Genomic DNA, 12,276 nt, shown 5'->3' on the forward strand with positions numbered 1-12,276 from the left:
GCATGAGAGGTGATGGTGTAGCGAGTTAGCTTTGGCTTCAAGAGGTGTTATTATATATAAATTCTTATATTATAGTTTTGTTAATAAACAAAGTCCATGACTCTTTTTTTCAAGAAAAAAATAACAACAACTATAATCTGACAACAACAACAAAACCTTTATTAAGCTCAAATCACATATATAGTGACACATGAGTATACAGTGACAATGCATCTTTTACAAAGAGATATTAACAATTGTGACAGGGTGTTAAACTTTACATAGAAAATAGAAAAGAGAAAGAGAAGTGGAGATGAAAAAAGATATGAGACATACATTTGAATTGAGTGGGGGAATGATGATGTTGACCCGAGAAATAAACAATTTTTTTTCCTTTGGCCTGAATAACCTGTTTGTTTACATGGATTCCTGATACAGACTTTAGTTATGGTTTTTCCATTCGGTTCTATTTAAAACCCGGTGAATTTGATTGGTTAATTTATTTTTGTCTGCAGCGCTTCGCTGATCTGTGTGTAAACCCTGGAATTAGGTCAGTTTCAGAAATGTGCGTTTTGTTTGTGTTTTCACTGTTTCCTCTGTAGAATAATCGTGGAGAGTGTTTCATTTATAGATCGCATATTAACTAAACTTTCAAAAGTGACGTATAGATTTAAATTTTGTAGACCGAAATTGTCTGTTAATGTAATTCTACTTGGGATTAATTGGTGTGTTTAAATGAAGTAATGATCAAATGTGAAGTGACCCATTCACGTGACATTGACCGATGTTGTGTCAGGCCAGATTTACCATGCCCATGTTTGTTCCTGTGTCAGTGACCATGTGATTCGTAAGTAAAGGAATTTATGTTATTGTTTCAGCAAGTAGCTTTATATAATCATGTACTAAATTGTGTCGATTTGACCTGCAGTAGTGAGATTGCATGACAAAAAGTACTTTACTGTACATGTATTTGTGAAGTTGTGTAAATTTACACATGGCACATGAAATCAATGGTGAAAGGCATTGATGGGTGATGGAGAGGGGGGATGAGTAGAAGTGCTGCAATAAGTAATAAGTGTCAAGTGTCATTGATTAAAAAACATATTCCAGCAAGGTGAACAATAAGCTTGAGATATAAACATACATGTACATTACATATAATTTGGCTAGTGCAAGGTTTAAAATATAAATCACAATTTGCTAACGACATTTATAAGTAAATCAGTAATTTCAAATTTGTGACATTGATATTTGTTGCCAGATTGAAAAAACATGCGTTAAAATATTTTAAACATGCAAAGTGAATGAAGTTAGGTATTCAACATGAACTATGATGTAGTAATACCAATATGTAAGATGATTAATTCATCTTATAAAATATTAATTGTTTGATTGAGACGAGATGCAAAAAGTACTGCATCAGACATGATTTTGTTCTCTACATAAATAAATTTATCAACGTGTTAGCGTTTAAAGTAATATTTTTGTGGATATGAATTAGTCTTATGAAGTTTAATTGTTGAAATACATAAAAGATTACAAACATAATTTAACATATACACCAAGTTAAACTTATCAGCGGGTTAATGTTTGAAATAATACTTTTATGAATTTACATAAATTTTTTAAATCCTTTAAGGACCTTGTTGTCAACAATTCTTTAAATTTTAGCGTATTTGTTCTACAGTAGTAGTATTTTTTTATAAACTTCCTTCTATGTTCATTAAAAAAGGGACATATAAGCATGTAGTGAAATTCATTCGCCACATCTCTGCATGTACAATGAGGGCATGTTCTCTCATTTATGTCTTGATTGGTCCATCTACCTGTCTCATTTGGGAAAAAGTGATTACCAGTTCTAAGTTTAATAAATAAAGATGATTCATATTTAGTTAGTGTGATTAAATATTTCTCTAATTCAATCTTATCCTTAAATATTGAATAGTTTAGGCCTTTTGTTGAGTTTTGAAGTGAGGTATGCCAGGTTTGCTGGTATTGATCAAGTAATATGCCCTTTATAGTGTACTTTATATTTTCATTTTGGATTTGATCTTGATTTAGCCAGATGTAATTTCTGCCAGTTTGTGTGAAGATATTTTTTACATAATTTATCCATTTAGATTCAAAGTTAGGAAGGTTTAACATGTATTTATATATGAGATATGCTAATTTATCCGGTTTCCCAGTTATTAATCTATTCCAGTATGCAATCATTCTGCATTTTATAGTGAGATCTATGGGGTATCTTCCGAATTCTGCGTATATCATATAAAGTGGGGTGCTTTTTCTTAGATTGAAAATTTTTCTCAGAAATTCATTGTGTATTTTCTCTAGTAAATCAATGCTTTCATAGCCCCAAACCTCTGCAGAATATGTTAATATTGGCAGGATAGTGTTATCAAAAAGTTTTAATATCAGATCTATTGGTAAATTAATGTTATTAATTCTTGAATAGAGTAGGTGCATTACAGATCACTTTCATCATCGCCTATATGACATGAATGTAATACTGGGGCATAGGTCACATCCTATGACAAATCTTGTTTCATCGTAGCATCGCAATTACGTCACATATAATATAACTTGTATTGATTTAATGAATAGTATTACCTTGTTTTGAACTTCGGGTCATTCGATTTTTCATCCACTTAAGTTCACTGCCATAAGTGTATACTTATTTATGTCTACATGTACCTTTTTCAAATACCTTATTTTAAGTAAAATATGTAATAGATAACTATTTAATACGTTATCAATCCGAATTTTAAGTGATTGTAATAAAACTGTATATATGTTTATAATGTGAACCAATATACAGCTTTAGCTCATTAAAATTAGTACATATTATGTTATACGCTACGCGTTAAAAACAGCCTTTCAAGAAATTGATTAAAATGGAGCATCACAGCGATGTGCCCATTACTAGCCATTGCTTCAGAGCTTCAATTCATGTATCGTTGAAAGAGTTTGTTTCTGGCATTGGTTGCTCGAATATATATATCCCATATATTCAAAAACGATACATTTACCACGGTTCTTCTTTAAAAAAATTGATAACATGCAATAATTCCATAATTGAACAAATACATTCAACCATTTTAATAACAACTATACACATTAAAAAATACACATTACCATCAAATGAAAAAAAAATGAATATTTAGATAATACACAAACGCAATATTATTAGATTTTAAAACAAATCATTGGTTTAAATGGTTTGGTTATTACCAGCCGATTGCATTATCAAAAAATGCTATATTAAACCGTTATCCAACTTCGTATACTGAAAAAAACCATGAAGGCCATTATGGCTCTAAAGCACTTACCTTAATAAAAAGTGCATATATTTTTTGTTGAAGACTTGACCTGGTGACCTTAATTTTGACCACAATAAAACATTTGGCTTTCATAGAGCTTGTATTCGTTTTATAAGATTTAACCGTTGTGATATAATGTATGGACACAAATAAACCAATTTCTAACTCAGTCTTTATATCACCAAAATAACAATTCTAAGAAAGGATCATCACAATTAAGTAATTACTGTGTATTCTCGAGCAGTACAAGTTTTTTTCCTATTTTTGAAATGGTGACCTGGACAAGGAATCACACGTGACCCGGATTCGAACTTGTAATGGCCTAGGTATCGTCATGATAAATATATCTTTAAGATTTAGTAGAAATCGTCGTTTCTATAGTGGTTACAAGGTTTTTCTACAATTTGACATAGTAACCTAGTTTTTTATGAATGTTTCACAGATCCGCGCTTGGCCTAGATGTTGTCCAGGCAAACATTTTTCAAAGTTTATCGAGATTCGATAACAAATGTGGCATTAACATTGGATACCACGTTTAAGTAAGATTTGACCTAGTGACCTAGTTTTTTATGAATGTTTCACAGATCCGCGCTTGGTCTAGACGTTGTCCAGGCAACCTTTTTTTAAATCAAGATTCGATAATAAATGTGGCATTAACATTGGATACAACGATTTGACCCGGAAACCTAGTTTTGGGCACACGTGATCTAGATTAAACTTTTGTCAAAGATTGTAAAGATAGATATTTCCATAATCAAGTTTCATCAAGATTTAGCCATCAATGAGGCTTCTGAGTATATACATGGATTTTATAAGATTTTAACTGGTTACCTAGGTTTAGGACACATGTGTCCCGTATTAAAACTCGGCTTAGATATTGTCGGGATAAACATTCTGCCCTATGGCATCTAGCGATATAGTCCGTTTTTCTCAACCGCCAAAGTATAAATAATTGTTATTTGGTTTGATTCGTTGTATATCCCTGAAATGCATAGTGATTTGTTTATGTCGAAATTCGTGTATCGGGAAGAAAAAAACAACATCATCTAATGTATGATACGTGCGATTTTCAATAAATTACTATTTGCAATAAGTATATTCCTGAGAGATGAATTGTCTTATAGTATAATGCTAGACATGCAGTCTGGAGTTACGAATTTTCAGCTTTGCTTATCGAGAATTATTGTCTTGTTTGAATTTTCGTGAACATTGAAATATATCTGTAAATATTATACATAGTTTTTTTTGCTTTCACATAACGGGTACTTTTTACAATTTTCAAAAATATTCCATTATTAATAACTAAAACTACACATTTTTTTTATTTCATGTTGTATCCGTTGCTGGTTCGCTACTTTTCAGATTAAAAATGTCATTCGTGTCTGTCTCGAAACATTTAACATACCTTTTATATAAAATAAAAACAGCGATTATTGCTTTATTGCTCATGTATTGCAACCTTAACCGTTCGTTAAAAAGCCGAGTTTGCATTATATTATAACGACTCGGCCATAGTAATGTACACATCATGTTACGTGTAATTTATATGTCACTAAAATAATGATCACTCACCGTGACACCGCTGTTTGCTTTAGCGGTTATAATTCTACAAGTAACACATTCCATCACCGTGAAATTATGTATACTTTTACAACTAAGACAAATAAGACTGTAAAAATATTTTTTTCTTAGATTGGACCGGGTGACGCATACGACTATTCATCAAACCAGGCCTATATATCGCCAAAATAAATATCGCAATAAAGTTTCATCAAAATTGAGCAAAAAGTTGGTCCTGTGAAATCCAACGAGCTTAAAATTAACGGTACAAACCGGACACTGAACACTCCACATCGCATGATGACGGACGCCTGACATGGAGATCACAGCAGCTTCGTTCTCAGGTGAACTTACAAAAAGCGAGCATAGTTTGGTATGACAGACATGTTGAATTCCAATATGATATTATGACTGTACCATATAAGCATAATTTGAACAATCCACATGTATAATCAATATATCAACTAATGAAGTGCAATACAATAAAGCACAAGTAAATGTAAAGAAATAAACTACAGCTAATATGAAATGTTTAATATCATACAAATCTCAAGACCTTTTCTTTAAAGGCCTGAACTCCGCAGTGGGCATTTGAGTAAACATGTTAAATATGCATAATCCTGATCTAAAATACTTGACACCAGAACGAAGCTTTATTTTGCGAAGTCATGAATAGATCTATAACAATTTATATTTAAATATAAAGGTTTATTTGAATAAAGCGGGTGTACACTATGATTACGCTGTAATCTGCCAAATTCTTCAGTACGGTAAACGCAGCAGGTCACGTTATAGCCAATATGGCGGCGGTCATTTTTATCGATCCTGGGATTGTCTATTCTCTATATATCTATTAACAAGATACATCAGTCAACTTCTTAACAATCCACAACATTACATTCCCGTCAAGAAAAATGTCAGACCGCTACAATATCCAACTGATGGCTCCATGGCTGCTAGTGTAGCTAGGTCTCGGTGGGCGGGACTCCGTTTGATTGACAGGTTGAGTTTCAGGTACGGATTCATGGACGGTGGTTCAAATTCTCCGAGCCTCATGCGGGTATAGAACAGTGGCTTGACGCGCTCTCGAAGAAGTGCCTGCACAACACAGATGGTCAAATTGAGCCTTGTTATGGGGAAACTGGGCTTAATACATGTGCGTAAAGTGTCATTTCAGAAAAGCTGTGCAGTCCGCACAGGCTAATAAGAGACAACACTTTACGCCTTCACTGGATTTTTATTTAAAACAAGAGTCCCATGAGGGCCTGAATCGCTCTACTGGCTGGACTGTCAATGGAATGGATAGTCAACATGCAAGGGAATAATGAAAACACAAATCCCTTCATCCTTGTCAAATGAATTATCAGATAGCTTTTAATTTATTTTATTTTTAATTAATAATTTAAATAATAAATTAAATAATAAAATGCAACCAATTAAACAATCTACTTAAATGCCTCGGACAAAAACAAATTCAAGGGGAGATAAGTCTGGACTTTTTACTCTGATGTAACTCAATAGGGTTCCAGTCCTCATTAATATAAAGACACTGAACAAGTTTGAAAGGAATCGAATGCAACGTACACGTTCTCATCTAATTAAGAGTACATGTATATGGAAAATATTACAAACCTATAAAAATGCACCTCTCCTGTTGGTAGTGAAGCTTCCCATGAAGTTTCATTGAATTTTCGTAATTAGTTGCTAAAATAGCTCGGACAAGAATTGCATTATATGTACAATTGAAAATTCAAAAGGGCCGTAACTCTGTGAAAAATCATCCGACCATAACCGGCTGATAATATGCACATCTCTTGTTGGTAGTAAAGCTTCCCATAAAGTTTCATTCAATTCCCGTAATAAGTTGCTGAGAAATAGCTCGAACAAGAATTGCACTTTTTGTACAATGGAAAATTTCAAAGGGCCATAACTCTGTGAAAAATCATCCGGCCAGAACCGGCTGATAATATGCACATCTCCTGTTGGTAGTGAAGCTTCCCATAAAGTTTCATTGAATTCCCGTAATAAGTTGCTGAGAAATAGCCCGGACAAGAATTGCACTATATGTACAATGGAAAATTTTAAAGGGTCATTACTCTGTGAAAAATCATCCGACCAGAACTGGCTGATAATATGCACATTTCCTTTTGGTAGTGAAGCTTCCCATAATGTTTCATTGAATTCCGGTCATTAGTTGCTGAGAAATAGCCCGGACAAGAATTGCACTATATTTACAGTGAATGGAAAATTTCAAATGGCCATAACTCTATGTAAACTAGAAAATTTCAAAGGGCCATCACTCTGTAAAAAAATCATCCGACCAGAACCCGCTGATAATATGCACATCTCCTATTGGTAGTGAGGCTTCCCATAAAGTTTCATTGAATTCCTGTCATTAGTTGCTGAGAAATAGCCCGGACAAAAATAATTGCACTATATGTACAGTTAATGGAAAATTTCAAAGGACCATAACTTTGTGAAAAATCATCCGACCAGAATCCGCTGATAATATGCACATCTCCAATTGCTAGTGAAGCTTGCCATAAAGTTTAATTGAATTCCGGTCATTAGTTGCTGAGAAATAGCCCGGACAAAAATCCGGACACACACACACACACACACACACACACACACACACACACACACACACACACACACACACACACACACACACACACACACACACACACACACACACACACACACACACACACACACACACACACACACACACACACACACACACACACACACACACACACACACACACACACACACACACACACACACACACACACACACACACACACACACACACACACACACACACACACACACACACACACACACACACACACACACAGACAGTCAGACAGACGAAGCGGCGACTATATGCTCCCCCCAAAAAAATTAGGGGGGGGGGCATAACAAATGTGAAAAAGACCACAACACAATGTTAGAAACCAAATATAAAACCTTTTGGCCTTGGGGTTTTAGACAGTATATTTTTTAAGTTTTCATTGTTAAAACACCTTTTTGGGCCCTGCGACCTACTAAATCAAAAGGCTGGAACGATTTAAACAATTGTGTTGTGTTCTGAGAAAAATTCGCATAATGCTTGTGTGTACAGTGTAAAGACACTTTCCGCCTAAACTAGATTTTTGCTAAAAAGAGACATCATTCAAACGAAAAATTCCATAAAAGCGGAAATTGCCGTCCCTGATTAGCCTGTGCGGACTTAGCCAAAGAGGCTCACCCAAGGAACATTCATGTCAAGTTTTTGTCATACCTTCCCAGCGTTGACACATACAGTCGCAATGACGGAAATTGTCGTCCCTGATTAGCCTGTGTGGACTGCACAGGCTAATCTGGGATGACAATTTACGCACAAGCATTTTGCCCAGTTTTCTCAGAACACGACACAATTTACCTGAAGGTAGCTGCCCGACCAATTGACTGTGGAAAGGCTGTAGCGTTGTCCACCATGTCTCCATGGATACACTCGATGTCCCACCTGTATTTACCGATGCCCAGGCGCTCAATCGGCAGCTCGGGCCCACCATCCCCTCCTCCCCCGCCTCGAGACATCTGGGCAGCGATTTCCTCGACGGTAAGTCTGGAAACCAAGTCTTCCACTCGCTCGGAAAATGACAACGAAACATTACGAAACGAGAACTGTGCATTTAATGTTTGAATAAAAAAAACCGGCAAAAATGATTATTAATTCAATCTACACCATTCTCAATTAAATGAGTTATAGTCTTAAATTACTGTTCTCTTCCGCTTATGTAAACCGCCATTTTGTTTGTGTGTTGTTGTCACATGACTGGCACGTGCGCGTAGGTTAAATGAAACTTTAACATTTCTGACCGTTTGAACTTTGCAGACAAATGAATCTTGTTATGTGAAGTAAGCACACCGTTTTATATCAAACTAAATTTGTCATGTAAACCGCTTTTAATGGATTTAATACAGAAATAAATGGAAAACGAAATGTTTTACCAGTCTTTGGTATAATCTAGTTTACCAATCACTGCGTTTAAAACTCAAGAGACCTTATATATAGCACGCTAGATGTTTCACAAACTCAATGTCGCGTCCGGTACGGTGAGTCTCAAGCACAATCTCTCGTAAACAACACATAAGTGTTGAGGGTCAAAGGTTATAATAATAAAAGGTTTCTTAAACAATTTACACGTGTCCAGAAAAGGTCACATTAGAGATCAGTATCTCTCGTTAACAAATAACACAGTCAGGTTCTGTGCCAATGGTAATATGAGGGAGCAGTATGTCTCGTAAACAACTAACACATGTTCTGTGCCAATGGTAATACGTGAGAGCAATATGTCTCGTAAACATCTAACACGTGTTCTGGGCTGTGCCAATGGTAATATGTGAGAGCAATAAGTCTCGTAAACAACTAATACGTGTTCTGTGCCAATGGTGACATGTGGGCGATGTAACTCTCGTAAACGACTAACACATGCTGTGCCATGGTAATATGAGGGAGCAGTATGTCTCGTAAACAACTAACACTAGTTCTGTGCCAATGGTAATATAAGGGAGCAGTATGTCTCGTAAACAACTAACACTAGTTCTGTGCCAATGGTAATATAAGGGAGCAGTATGTCTCGAAAACAACTAACACATGTTCTATGCCGGAACGTCATGGGAGGGGGAATAACTCCTACGATAACTTTGAGATTTCGCTCGCGATTGGAGTGGTAACTGAAATAAGCAATTTTGAATTAACCGCTAAGATACATTCGCGGTTGCGGTGGTAACTAGGAACACCAATTAAGGAAATAACCGGTATTTTGTATTGGTTCAAACGATAATAAAATTAAATAGCTCGCTCTCTTCGAAATGGAATTCTATAAAGATAACAATAGTTCTGCCGACCGATATGCTGTGTCCATTCAATACTTGGTGTAAAAGGATTTGGCATTGACATGTTGCTGACCCTTTAGCTTACCGGCAAGGTCAATGGTCTGTTTCCCATAATTACCTCTGCATTGCCACATGACCGGTGCTCCATAGTGACGTTTATAACTTTTATGATCACGTTCAATACGTCGAACATTTGACATACCACATCGGTGGATAAGTGGGAGAATGCTAGCCTGCTATTGATGATATTGTGTTTGAGACACATGTATCCGAAATGTATGGATGAATTCGTTTTGTTATCTTTTTGTCGCATAAGTCATTGTTTGATTGATGTTGAGGATCAAAAGAAATATTGATCCCCAAAGGAAACAAGTGTTTTTTTTAAAGCTTTCTAATTTACTTTCAGTAACGGTATCGAATGTCAGAACGCTGCCTTTTTAGATAACAGGCATTGAAGTTGCCGAGGACAGCCAACGTGGACCCTATTTACGTGTATAATCATTATTGGAGCGGAGTGTTTCAAAACGAACGTTGAATGAATCTCTGTTGGATAAAACGGTTTCAAAACTAATGGATTACTAAATAAAAAATTGAACGAATGGCCCGTTTTAATTATTTAACCTTTAAATCTCTTGTGTTTCACTGTTTACTATTTATTATGTTTTTCGACACTGTGGCATTGGGGCTCAATTTCTAAATATGTGAATGCATTACAGTTGAACTATTTGTTCTCCTCTTCATCATGTAATGTGAATAGTAATGTGTACTTAATAATCGAAATGTCCAAGTTTGTTTCGCCAGACTAGAAAGCTAATTAAATCATATTTTGAAATAAAACACCGTGTACGCATGGATGCTTGATTGATTTTGAGGATCTTGACGATTAGTTGTTCATGTCCATGTTAATAATACCCATTGTTCATAGGATGGCCTAAATCGGGAGATCTCGGGTTGCATTCCAATAACACGGATCGTTTGCGATATATTTATAAGAATGCACGGTTCTCTCGGGGAAAAAGGCGTAAGATCTTGTATCTATAGAAGCTTTATATATGTTTGAACTCAGCTTTATTTTGAAAGCATTTATTGTACATCAACAGAACATCTTACTATGTAAGACCAGCACAGAAAGGCAGAAAAACGTAAGAAGAAAACAACAGAGTCATGATGGCCCAAAGAGCTCAACTGAGTAATGGCACAGATGAAAACCATACCGATGTAACTGGTTCGAGAATAAGGATATCTGCAGAATAGTTCTGCACATGAGGATGGGACGAGGACTGTAAAATAAACCTGGGTGGGTTTAACGGCATTTGTATTAGTATGAGTTGGCTCTTGGAATAGGCGTCAGTGGTTTTGGTAAATTAAATGACAATGGAAAGTGAAGACAAAACTAATTTGCCGAAATTGCTTGTCGACGGATCAGTACTTAACTAGATTGAAGAACATGGCAAATGCATGCACCGTAGAATATTAAAACGACATTGATGTGAATTATCTTGTATTACTAACCGACAGAGGTCCACACACCGAGGTATGTGCGTTTGTGTGTGTGGTGTGTGTTTGTGTGTCCGTCTGTGCTTAATATATGTCCCGAGGTCCACACACGGGTATATTTAATTTTGCTTCCAATATTTCATATCTTGTATTTCTTATCTCCTAACATAGAATAAACTTGACCTACCCGGTCTCCTACACAATCCTTGCCTTCTTAAATTGTTTTATTCAGAATGTAAATTTGTAAAAGTTAATTTCTCAGAAGAGGAAACTTTTTTTAAATAACACCAATTACAATTTAATAGAAGATACGAACTTAGTTAATGAACAAAAGGATAGACCTACATGAAAAACAAAACGAACTGCAAATAATAGAACAGATAAGAACAGAAAATTTATTTATTTAACTTGAATAAGTCTAGTTCATCGTTATATATACAAAACTGGCAATATATAAGCAGTAAGCACATGCATAGTTACAAAAATAAAAGTGTAACAGCTTATTGTGATCAGGAGCACAAAAATGCATACTTCAATATAATTCTGTACCATATGGTTATTTCCCCTTACATGCAAACAAGTTAACAATTATCATATTAATTATACACACACGTCGTATATTAAAGATCACATTAATTGCTATTGTATTATTGTATGGGTATTATATGGGTATACATGCATATAAAATATGATGAATACAAAAATAACGCACTAATCTACATTTTGATTAACACAACCATAATCATAAGCACTATAATTTGCACTCGGCCAAGGACAATATTTCAATATATTTAAGCTAGATATAGCACACGGAAAATGAGCTGTTCGTATACAAACAATTTTGGTGTAGGGTTTCAAGTATTACGCAGTTAGCAGGGTTTGTAAAGGACGTCCTTGATTGCAATCGGCGATCCTATTCATTTGCAACTACCGCAATGAATGCATTCAACAACGTGGAATAATGCAGCTATTGTTGTTTTTGAAAACCTTTTTAATCATTTAGCTTGTAAGACAGCCACTACAGATGTAA

At 35.3% G+C, this 12,276-nt stretch overlaps 1 long non-coding RNA gene across 1 annotated transcript; it reads left to right on the top strand.

The window, feature by feature from the left end:
- The first annotated feature begins 517 nt into the window (after positions 1 to 517).
- Positions 518 to 11,449, top strand: LOC127837178 (uncharacterized). Its single transcript, XR_008029162.1, has 3 exons — positions 518 to 826; positions 8,296 to 8,469; positions 10,156 to 11,449. It is a non-coding gene; the product is annotated as an uncharacterized LOC127837178 (long non-coding RNA).
- The last annotated feature ends 827 nt before the right edge of the window (positions 11,450 to 12,276 follow it).

Source organism: Dreissena polymorpha, chromosome 7 (assembly GCF_020536995.1).
Source record: "Dreissena polymorpha isolate Duluth1 chromosome 7, UMN_Dpol_1.0, whole genome shotgun sequence".
In the NCBI taxonomy this organism is placed as follows: Eukaryota; Metazoa; Mollusca; class Bivalvia; order Myida; family Dreissenidae; genus Dreissena; species Dreissena polymorpha.